Here is a 10660-nt window from a genome sequence, read left to right on the forward strand (position 1 = left end):
TTATTTTTTTTTGTTTTTAGTTTTGAAGGATTACCATTTTTATTTATTACTTTTCCTTTTCTACATTTATCCATTTTAAAATTAGCCTTTGAACTTTGGAGATGAACAGTGAGAGCACAGGGAAATCAGACCATAGATGAATTGTTCTTTGATTTTTATTTAACCAAAGAAAACTTCATCTAGCCTAGGAGTATATGCATTGTTTTTATCTACAGAACAATTCTCTAGTCTCTGAATAATTAGGCCTAGTCTTTTTACTCTACAGCAGTGGTTCTCAACCTTCTGGCCCTTTAAATACAGTTCCTCATGTTGTGACCCAACCATAAAATTATTTTCGTTGCTACTTCATAACTGTCATGTTGCTACTGTTATGAATCGTAATGTCAATATCTGATATGCAGGATGGTCTTAGGCGACCCCTGTGAAAGGGTCGTTCGACTGCCAAAGGGGTCGCGACCCATAGGTTGAGAACCGCTGTTCTACAGGCATGCTTCTTTTATTGTGGTTTGCTTTATTGCACTTCACATATGTTGAGTTTTTTACAAATTGAAGGCAAGAACCTCCACCAGCAAAACAATTATGGCTGGCTTTATTGTGATACTCACTTTATTGCAGTGGTCTGGAACCCAACCCACAATATCTCTGAAGTATGCCTGTACTGTTTGATATTTGCCTATCTAAACCACAAAACAAGTAGGTAGAAGATTGTTACTGAAGTATCTTTAACTTCCTTCTCTTGTAGCATAATAATGCCTTTCTAGATTTTCCATGAAAGCCATACCCAAAGATTTATACCTAATACTTCAGAAATATTTTAATCCCAGCTTTTCTTCTGTCCCTATCTCCTTGCCTTGATGTTAGAAGTGACATTTCACTTGAAATTGTGCTTCTAAAAGCTATCTCCTGTTCATTTTGCTTGAAATTTTACATTGGGAGAAGTATAGAAAAATAAACATCAGATTGGTTCATGTTAGTAATACTTTGACAAACTTGTTACATTCATCATCGTGAAGTCTTCTGTACAAGGACCTCCATAAAGTTGAGTAGTTTTTAGTCTAGTGATACTTAACTTTTAAAGATAATTCTTTCAGTAGCTGACATTGTAATGCTTATGTGGTTTGCTTTGGTATATTAAAAATCAATTTTTATGTAGATCTTTAAAAAAGCAATTGACTTAAGTAAAAATGCAATTAAAATTCTTAAAATTCACATTTTAATCTGTAGTTGAAGGTATGAAAAAGCTGATAGTTTGGCTTTTTTTTTTTTTTTTTTTTTTTTTTTCTGCGGAGTATCAAAGAACTTCGTTTTGTTGCAACAGGGCTCAGGATGAGCATTTAAAAGTTGGACACTTCAGTGCATACTGTAGCAAGAAACCTACATTTAAAATGAGTCTGTCACTGTATTTGTACTTTTGGATCATATTGAAGGAAGACTGTTTACTCCTTTCAGCATTTTTGCTTTACTTTATAGGATGTTACTCCCATTTGAGTTATCACAGAAAAGAAAGATTAATTTCTGACCCGTATTTTTATCTTGACTTGCTTTCAGAAAATCGCCAACTTTAAATGTAATTAGTGTTTACTTTAGAGTGGTTTCACATGACATGCTTTTTACGGTGCTAGTATTTCCATGTAGTAATAGAGCTAAAACTAAAGCATAGGCAAATACTGGTAAGACTCCTTCAACTTGCTAGGGCACAATCTTTTAAGGCAATTGTTGAAGCTCTAGAGCCCTGAGGAATTCTCAAATCATTGAAATCTTGTTTTAAGAATGTTTTAAGTAATCTTTTGACCATTGTTGTCGAACAGAAATAAAATATGAGTTACATATGTACTACTTAAAAATTTATTAAATTTATTGGGGTAACAGTTAATAAAAGTATGTAAATTTCAAGTGTACATTTCTATATCATCTGTATATTGCATTGTGTTCATCACCCAAAGTACATATGTACTTTTAAATTTTCTAATAGCCCCATTGTAAAAGTAAAGAGAAAAGGTGAAATTTATTTAACTCAATATATCTGAAATAAGTCAACATTTAATCTATATAAAAATTAACGAGACATTTTACATTCCTTTTTCATACAAGTTTGAAATCAGTATATATTTTACACCTACAGTACATCAATTCAAATGTTCAATTTTCATAAGAAATATTTGATATATATTTAGATTTAAATTTTACTGTTGAAAAAGTAGATTCACACACATAAGTTGCTCTGGGCATACTTATAAGTTTTCCAGTAATGGAATTGATAAGTTTTAAAATTTTTAAGTTAATTAAAGTGAAATACAATAAAAAAAATGCAGCTTTTCAGTCACACTAGCCACTTAAAATGGGACTCACTAAACCACAAGTGGCTAGTGGTCACCTTGATGGACTATCCTCAGACTTTGCGAATTAGCCTGTTTGTAAAGGGAAGTTAGTATGGATACCAACACTGGTGTTAATTCTCTGCATTTTTGCACATCTCTAAGAAACAGTGCTAAGATAGAATATGAATTCCTTTTATGGCACTTCCTAAGATGTTTTGTGGAACTAGACTGTTAGACTCCTTGGTGGGGGGGTTGTATGTATTTTTCCCCCTCTTTCTTACCATGGGCTTGCTTATTTATTTATTTATTTATCCACTTATTTTAAAAATCTTTATTGTTGAGAGTATTACAGATGTCACCTCTTTTTTCCCCATTGCCCCCCTCCACCCAGTTCCAGCCTCACCCCAAGTCTTCACCACCCTATTGTCTGTGTCCATAGGTAATGCATATCCTGCTGTTAAGTCATTTGGTCGTCCCTCACTAACCCCCCTGCCGGCCTGGTTGCCCCACGCAGCCTGCTATTCAGTCGTTTGTCGTCCCTCACCCCCTCTGCCAGCCTGGTCACCCCATGCAGCCTGCCGTTCAGTTGTCCGTCCAGTTGTTTCGGTCATGACGCCCCTGGCTTTTTATATATTAGGATTGATTTTAGAGAGGAAGGGAGAGAGAGATAGAAACATCAATGATGAGAGAGAATCACTGATCGGCTGCCTCCTGCACACTCCACACTGGGGATGGAGCCTGCAACCTGGGCATGTGTCCTGACAGGAATTGAACCATGACCTCCTGGTTCATAGGTTGATGGTTCAACCACCGAGCCAATGACGGCTGGGCTATTTTGATTTTTAGATTCAGTTGTTGATAGATATATGTTTATTGCCATTTTATTCGTATTTTTTAAACTTTTTAAAAAATTATTATTACTAACTGCTTTTCTCCTGGTGCTTTTAAGATTCTGTCTTTGTCTATAACCTTTGGCATTTTAACTTTGATGTGTCTTGGTGTGGGCCTCTTGTTTTGAACTCTGTGCTTTCTGGACTTGTAAGTCTATTTCTTTCACTAGGTAGGGGAAGTTTTTTGTCATTATTTCTTCAAATAGGTTTTCAGTATTTTGCTTTCTCTCTTCTCAGGCACCTCCATAATGCAAATGTTGGTAGATTTGAAGTTATCCCAGAGGGTCTTCACACTACCTTCATATTTTTTTATTCTTTTTTCTTTTTGCTCTTCTGATTGGGTGTTCTTTGCTTCCTCATATTGCAATCGTTGGTTGGATTCTCCGAATCCTCTACTCTACTGTTGAATCCCTGTAAATTGTTCTTTATTTCAGTTAGTGTATGCTTAATTTCTGTCTGGTCCTTTTTCATGTCTTTGAAATTCTCACTAAGATCCTTGAAAGTCTCACTAAGTCTCTTGAAGCTCTCATTAAGATCCTTGAGCAACCTTATAACCATTGTTTTGAACTCTGTATTTAGTAGCTTGCTTGCTTCCATTTCATTTAGTTCTTTTTCTAGAGATTTCTTCTGTTTCATTTGTGACATGTTTCTTTGTCTCCGCATTTGGGCCACTTTTCTGTGTTTGTTTCTATGTATTAGGTAGAGCTGCTATGTTTCCTGAGGGCTTGTATATTTCAAGAGCAAGATGACCCTCATAGTAGGCCCACAACATATGTTACTTAATGAACATGAATAGGTGAATAAGAGGGCATTCTTAAATTTTTATTTATTGATTGATTTTAGAGAGAGAAGAAGGGGGAGAGAGAAACATCGATTTGTTGTTCAACTTATTTATGCATTCATTGGTTGATTCTTGTATATGCCCTGACTGGGGATTGAACCCACAACCTTGGCATATCAGGATGACTCTAACCAGCTGAGCTAGCAAGCCAGGGCTTGTTTTATTACTTCTTTAAGGTTATTTTACTTGGAATCATTATAGTTTATCAGTTTTTTTTATGACCAACTTCTTAATTTGATTTTTCAGGTGACTTGATTCTTGATTTAAAATATCTCTTAGTTATTAAAAAGTTAAATAACTATAATGTTTTTCCTGAAGTAATTAATGGAGAATCAAATACAGTTCTTCATTGTCTTCAGGGTTTAAAATAGCAACCATTTATTAAGTAAATAGTTGAGAAATTTGATATGCCAAGAATGGTCCAGGTATTAGGGAGACAGTACTGAAAAAGTCCTTTCTTGTGCAAGTTACATTCTAATATGGGGGGAAGGAGAGAAAAATGACAAGATCATGTCAGATAATTGTAAGTGGTAAGAAGGAAGTAGGGTAACAATCGGGAGTACTAGAAGAGTTGGCTACTTTTAGCTAAATTGTTAAGGAAGGCCTCTTAGGAGATGGCATTTGAGCTAAGACTTACATTGTAAGAGAGAGCAGGCCATGTGAAAAACATTTCAGGCAGAAAGAACTCTATAAGTAGAAAGTTCTTGAGAAGAGAATGAGTTTGACATGCCAGGGACGAAAAAGGTTTGTATAGGTAGAATTCAGTGAAAAGAGGGGAGAGAAGTAGGAAATGTATTGTAGACAAGAGCTAGAATAGGAAGAGCCTTTAGGCCAAGGTAAAGAATTTGTATTTTATTCTGACCACCCCATGTAACCACTGAGTTTGTGGTGGTGGGGAAGTTTTAAGGTGTAATGTAGCGGAATGGGATGTGATTTATTCCTGTGGCTCATGTATGGAGATGTACAAATGGGGACAAAGGCTGATTAAGAGACTACTGCTATTATTCAGGCAGTGGGTGGCGTAGTAGGTTAGATTGGGATTGTTATTGGGATAGTGAGAAGCAATTAGAGTGGGTATACCATTGACCCTTGAACAACACGGGGGTTAGGGACAGTCCCCTGCACAGTCGAAAATCCACATATAACTTTTGACTCCCCCCAAACTTAACTCCTCTTAGTATCTGTGGGGATTTGGTTCCAGAACCCCTCTCAGATACTAAACGTGGATACTCAAGTCTTCTATATAAGTGATGTAGATCAATGATACCATTAGCCCTCTGCTACAGACTCCTAACCATAGACTGAAAACAGTACAGGTCTTTATATTAAAAAAAAAATTCTTGTATAAGTGGACCTGCGCAGTTCAAACCCATGTTGTTCAAGGATCAGTTGTATATTTTGGGAGGTAGAGCTGACAGTGTGTGGCATAAGGGAAAGAAAGACATCCTATATAATAAAAGCCTAATATGCTAAGTGTCCAGTTGTCTGGTCAGCCGTTTAACCAATCAAAGTGTAATATGCTAATGATATGCTAAGGCCGCTCAACCGCTCACTATGACATGCACTGACCATAAGGGGGCAGTTGACTGGTCAGCCAGTCGCTATGACGTGCACTGACTACCAGGGGGAAGACGCTCTGACTGGTAGGTGAGCTTACTGCTGGGGTCCAGCTGAATGGGACTGAGTGAGACGGGCCAAACATTCCCTGGAGCCCTCCCATAGTCCCTCCCTGGCTGGCCAACCTCCTGCATCCCTCCCTGGCCCCAATTATACACGGGTGGGGTCCTTCGGCCTGGCCTGCACCCTCTTGCAATCCAGGACTCCTTGGGGGATGTTGGAGAACCAGTTTCAGCCCAATCCTGCAGGCCAGGTCGAGAGACCCCACTGGTGCACAAATTTGTGCACCAGGCCTCTAGTCAAGGATAACTTCAAATATTGAGACTTGAGCTACTTGGTAGTTGGTGGTGTCATTGTGCTGGAGATCTATAAAAGAAGCTAATATAAAAGTTTGGCAAAAATACCTTAACTTCATATCTGATTAGGATAATAATGTATATTAATTGTAAAACATTGAGAAAAAATTTAGTTGTAATGGCAATCCCAACCAAGGTATTAACATTTGGTGCATTTTCTTCCAGGCCATTTTAAATATATTTTCATTCTTTCAATAAATGATTGTTAGGTGTCTTCTAGGACCTGTGTAGCAGGTCTTCACTTAATGTTACTCTATTCTAATGCCATAGGAATTTATTGGCTTTATTATATGACATTTCATTTAAAGTTGCAGAACCTATTGATGATGTTAAAGGAGGACTGTACTGTTTTAGCCTCTGGGTATTCATCAGTATATAAGTCAAAGTCCCTGTCCCTATGAAGTATACATTATAATAGGAAAGACAGTTAAGAAATAAATAAAAAACTGAATAAGATAATTGCAGATTGTAATAAGTACTATTATGAAAATAAGGGAGAAAGTGAATATCTGGAGACTACAAATACAGATTTTTCTTACATAGTTGAGTTCATTTGTCACAGTTTATATTCTTTATTTCCCATATCCCAAAGTGACAAGGGTGCCAAGCTAATTCAGTGGGGGAAAGAATAGTGTCTTCAACAAATGGTTCTAGAACAATAGGATATTCACATGCAAAAGAATGAATTTGGATCCCTGTTTCACACTAAATAGAAAATTTAACTTAAAATGTGTTACAGCCTAAATGTAAGAGCTAAAGATATAAAACTTGTAGAAGAAAACATAGGTAAAAATATTTGTGAATGTGGTTTGGATAGTGTTTTTGGTCAATTTTCTTGGCTTTTTAGGCAATGACACCAAAACCTCCAGTGACAAAAGAAAAATAGATAAATTGGATTTTATTACAATTAAAAACTTGTTTGTATCAAAGAACACCCATCAAGAAAGTGAAAAGACAGTTCATAGAATGGGAGAAAATATTTGCAAATCACATGTCTGACTAGGAACTTGTATTCAGAATATATGAAGGACTCTTGCAACTCAGCAACGAAAAGACAGCCTAAAAGGCTTTAAGTAGACATTTCTTAAAAGAAATACAAGTAGTCGATAAAAATCAGTCATTAGGGAAATGCAAATCAAAACCACAATGAGATACTACACACCTACTAGGATGGCAGTAATAAATAAAAAAAAAAACATGGAGTAACAAAATGTTGGCAAGGCTGTGGGAATACGTTGCTGGTGGGAATATAAAATGGTGTAGCCACTTTGGAAAACAGTTTGGCAGTTCCTTAAGAAGATCAACTTGGGAGTTACCACATGACCCAGCAATTTCACACCTAATTATATACCCAAGCAAAATGAAAACATATCTGCATAGAAACTTGTACACGAATGTTCATAGTGGCATTATTCATAATACACCAAAAGTTGAAACAGCTCAAATGTACATCAACTGATGATTAAATAGGTAAAATGTTGTATATTCATACAGTAGAATATCATTTGGCAATAAAAAGAAATGAGTAATAAATCATGCAATAATATGGATGAACTTTGAAAACATGCTAAATGAAAGAAGCCAGTAAAAAAAAAAAAAAAAAGACTACATATTGTATGATTCACTTATATAAAATATCCAGGAGAAGCAGGACAGTAGGGACAGGAAGTAAATTGCTGCTAGTGGTTGGCTAGGTCTTGGGTGGGAAAGAATGGGAAAAAGGAGTGATTGTTCCCGAGTACAGGGTTCGAAATGTTGTAAAATTAGGTTGTGGTGATGGATGTACATTAAAACTTGTGAATATACTAAAACCCACTGAGTTTACACTTTGAATTTTATGACATTACCTCTATCTGTAAAAAACGACTTAAATTGTTTAAGGGTATCCTGCATATACTGTGATGACATTAAGTTATTCCTGTGTTAAATTTAAGTCCAGTATTATAAGTAATGCTTTCATCTTTGTGCACCAATTTTTGCTTGCATCTGCATTCTTCTTCAAAATATAATCATAGGTATACAACCATCGAATCAAAAAGTTTGCATGTGTCTGTATTTCTAATTTTAAAAATATGCTCAACACAGAAAACTTTGAAAATACAGAAAACTAGAGAGAAGATAAAAATTACTTCTATTCCCACTGTTAGAGATAAAATTCCTTTTCTCTATTCTGTTTTACATAGTTGAGATTACACTGCATGTAAAACTTTTTATCCAGCTTGTTTTTTCACTTAAATCATATTTCCCTGTGTCATTAAAAACTTTCCACAAACATGATTTTAATGGATGTAACAGAAACTATCCTGTGGATATACTATACTTTTCTTAGCAATTCTCCTGTTTTTATTTATTTGGACCGTCTGGTTTTTATTATTATGAAGATAATTTCCCCAGAATAAATTCCTCAAAGTGGGATTTCTGAGTTAAAGGGTCAGAAGGTTTGGATTATTTTGAAGCTCTTGATATAAATGGCCAAATTGCATTCTGAAAGTTATGAGTGAGTAATAAAATTGCCTGTGGTGGAAAATGAATCTGGAAAAATAAGTTGGTTTGGATGATAAAGGGCCTTTTAAGTGCTGTTAATGAATATGGAGTTTATCTTGTAGGTGCTTGTGAATTGGTGAAGACTTTTAATCTTGGGAGTGTTATGAGATTTTAAGAGGAGATGAGAAGAAATAGATATCCACATTTAAAGAAGAATTGGTAGGGCTTGGAAACTGATTGTGACCATGGAACAGAAGTAGGTCAGTTACCCAACAGCATCAAATCTGTTTTGTGTCTTGGGTTCACTGACATGTTAGTTAATCATCCAAAGGGACACCAAATTGCTAAACCAAGGAGAAATCTTTTACCTTTAGCTTGGCAATTTTCCGTGTGCCGCTAGAATTTTTAAAACCTTGGAATACCTGACTAGTCAGAGGGCACTGACCTCTTTTCCTTTAGACTGTCAAATAAAAAAATGATAATAGTCAACACAATAATAGCCATCCAGTGTGAATGAATCAAAATTATACTTATTTTTTTTGTCAGATTGGCAAAAAAGATATTTTTGGTGTGCCACAGAATTTTAGTATCTTGTATGCCATGAGATGAAAAAGGTTGAAAATTGCTGCTTTATATTATTGTGTGTTCAAAATGGTCTTTCTCAAAGGAGAATAGAATTTTTTTATATTGTTGTTCCTGAAAGACTAGAAGTAATATATAATGTATCTATTCAGAACAATTTACATAAAGTAAAATTCATCATTTAAAAAATTTTAATTTATTGGGGTAACTTTGGTTAATAATATAAGTTTCAGATGTACAATTCTGTAACACATCATCAGTATATTGCATTGTGTGCTCACCAACCAGAGTCTAGGCTCCTTCCATTACCATATATTTGACCCCCTTTGCCTTCTTTATCTTCTCCCCATTCCCTTTGCCCTCTTGTAACCACCATACTGTTGGCTCTGTCTATGAGTTTGTTTATTCACTTGTTGGTTTCTGTTTTATATCTCACACTAGTGGCCTGGTGCACAGATTTGTGCACATTGAAAGGAAATTAATTAGAAGGTGGTCGGTGGGGTAGGACTGGGCGAGATGGGCCAGACACACCCTGGAGCCAACCTCCCACGGTCCCTTCCCGGCCAACCGCACCTGTGGCAGCACTGCGGCTCAAAGGGCATCTGCGGAGTGAGTAGGGTTGCTCTGGCAGGTGGGGTCCTCAGCCTGGCCTGCAGGGATCAGGCCGAAACCAGCTCTCCAACATCCCCTGAGGGGTCCTGGAGTGAAAGAGGGCACTCTGCAAAGTTGCTGTCATACAGGGTGTGGAACACAAATGCAAGTATGCAGTAAACCAGATTTGGGGCCAACAGTGCCCCAGCAACAACATAACCCATGGCTGAAGGTGGAATTGCACAGCCCTGCAAGGAATTGGGCTCCCTCCACTCTGATTCTGGGGTGCATCACCCAAGAACTGCTTCTGCCAAGTCACCACAGCTCGGCAGCTCCTCTGTTGAGTGTCTGCCCCCTGGTGGTCAGTGCGCATCATACCTACCGAACGGTCGGACGGTTGCTTAACCTTTTATATATATAGATAGATATATAGATAGATGAGTGAAATCATAAGATTCTTTTCCTTTTATTGTTTGACTGATTTCACTTAGAATGATACTATATATACATACATACATATATATATATATATATGTTTCAGAGAGGAAGGGAAAGGAAAAGAGATATGGAAACATCAATGATGAGAATCATTGATCGGCTGCCTCCTGCATGCCCCCTACTGGGAATTGAGCCCGCAACCCTGACTTGTGCCCTGACCAGGGATTGAACTGTGACCTCCTGGTTCATAGGTCAGCTAGTGACCCAGTGCACGAAATTTATGCACATTAAAAGGGAATTAATTAGAGGAAATATTTTAATATTGCTATTTGCCCTTTCTCTATAATAGAAGTGTCAGAGATTAAAGAAAATTAGTAAAATGTATATGAAAATCTTCCTCCTGTCAGAGTCTAGGGTGCGCAACGGGAATCAGAGTCAAGTCCCCGCCTACCCACGTGTGCTTCAAAATTGCGCGAGACCCAGACCCGGCCGGCCCCACCCCCGTCAAGCCCCGCCGGGTTGGGGGGCATGGCCTCAGGTCGC

This window comes from Myotis brandtii, unplaced genomic scaffold (genome assembly GCF_000412655.1).
Source record: "Myotis brandtii unplaced genomic scaffold, ASM41265v1 scaffold137, whole genome shotgun sequence".
Taxonomy (NCBI): Eukaryota; Metazoa; Chordata; class Mammalia; order Chiroptera; family Vespertilionidae; genus Myotis; species Myotis brandtii.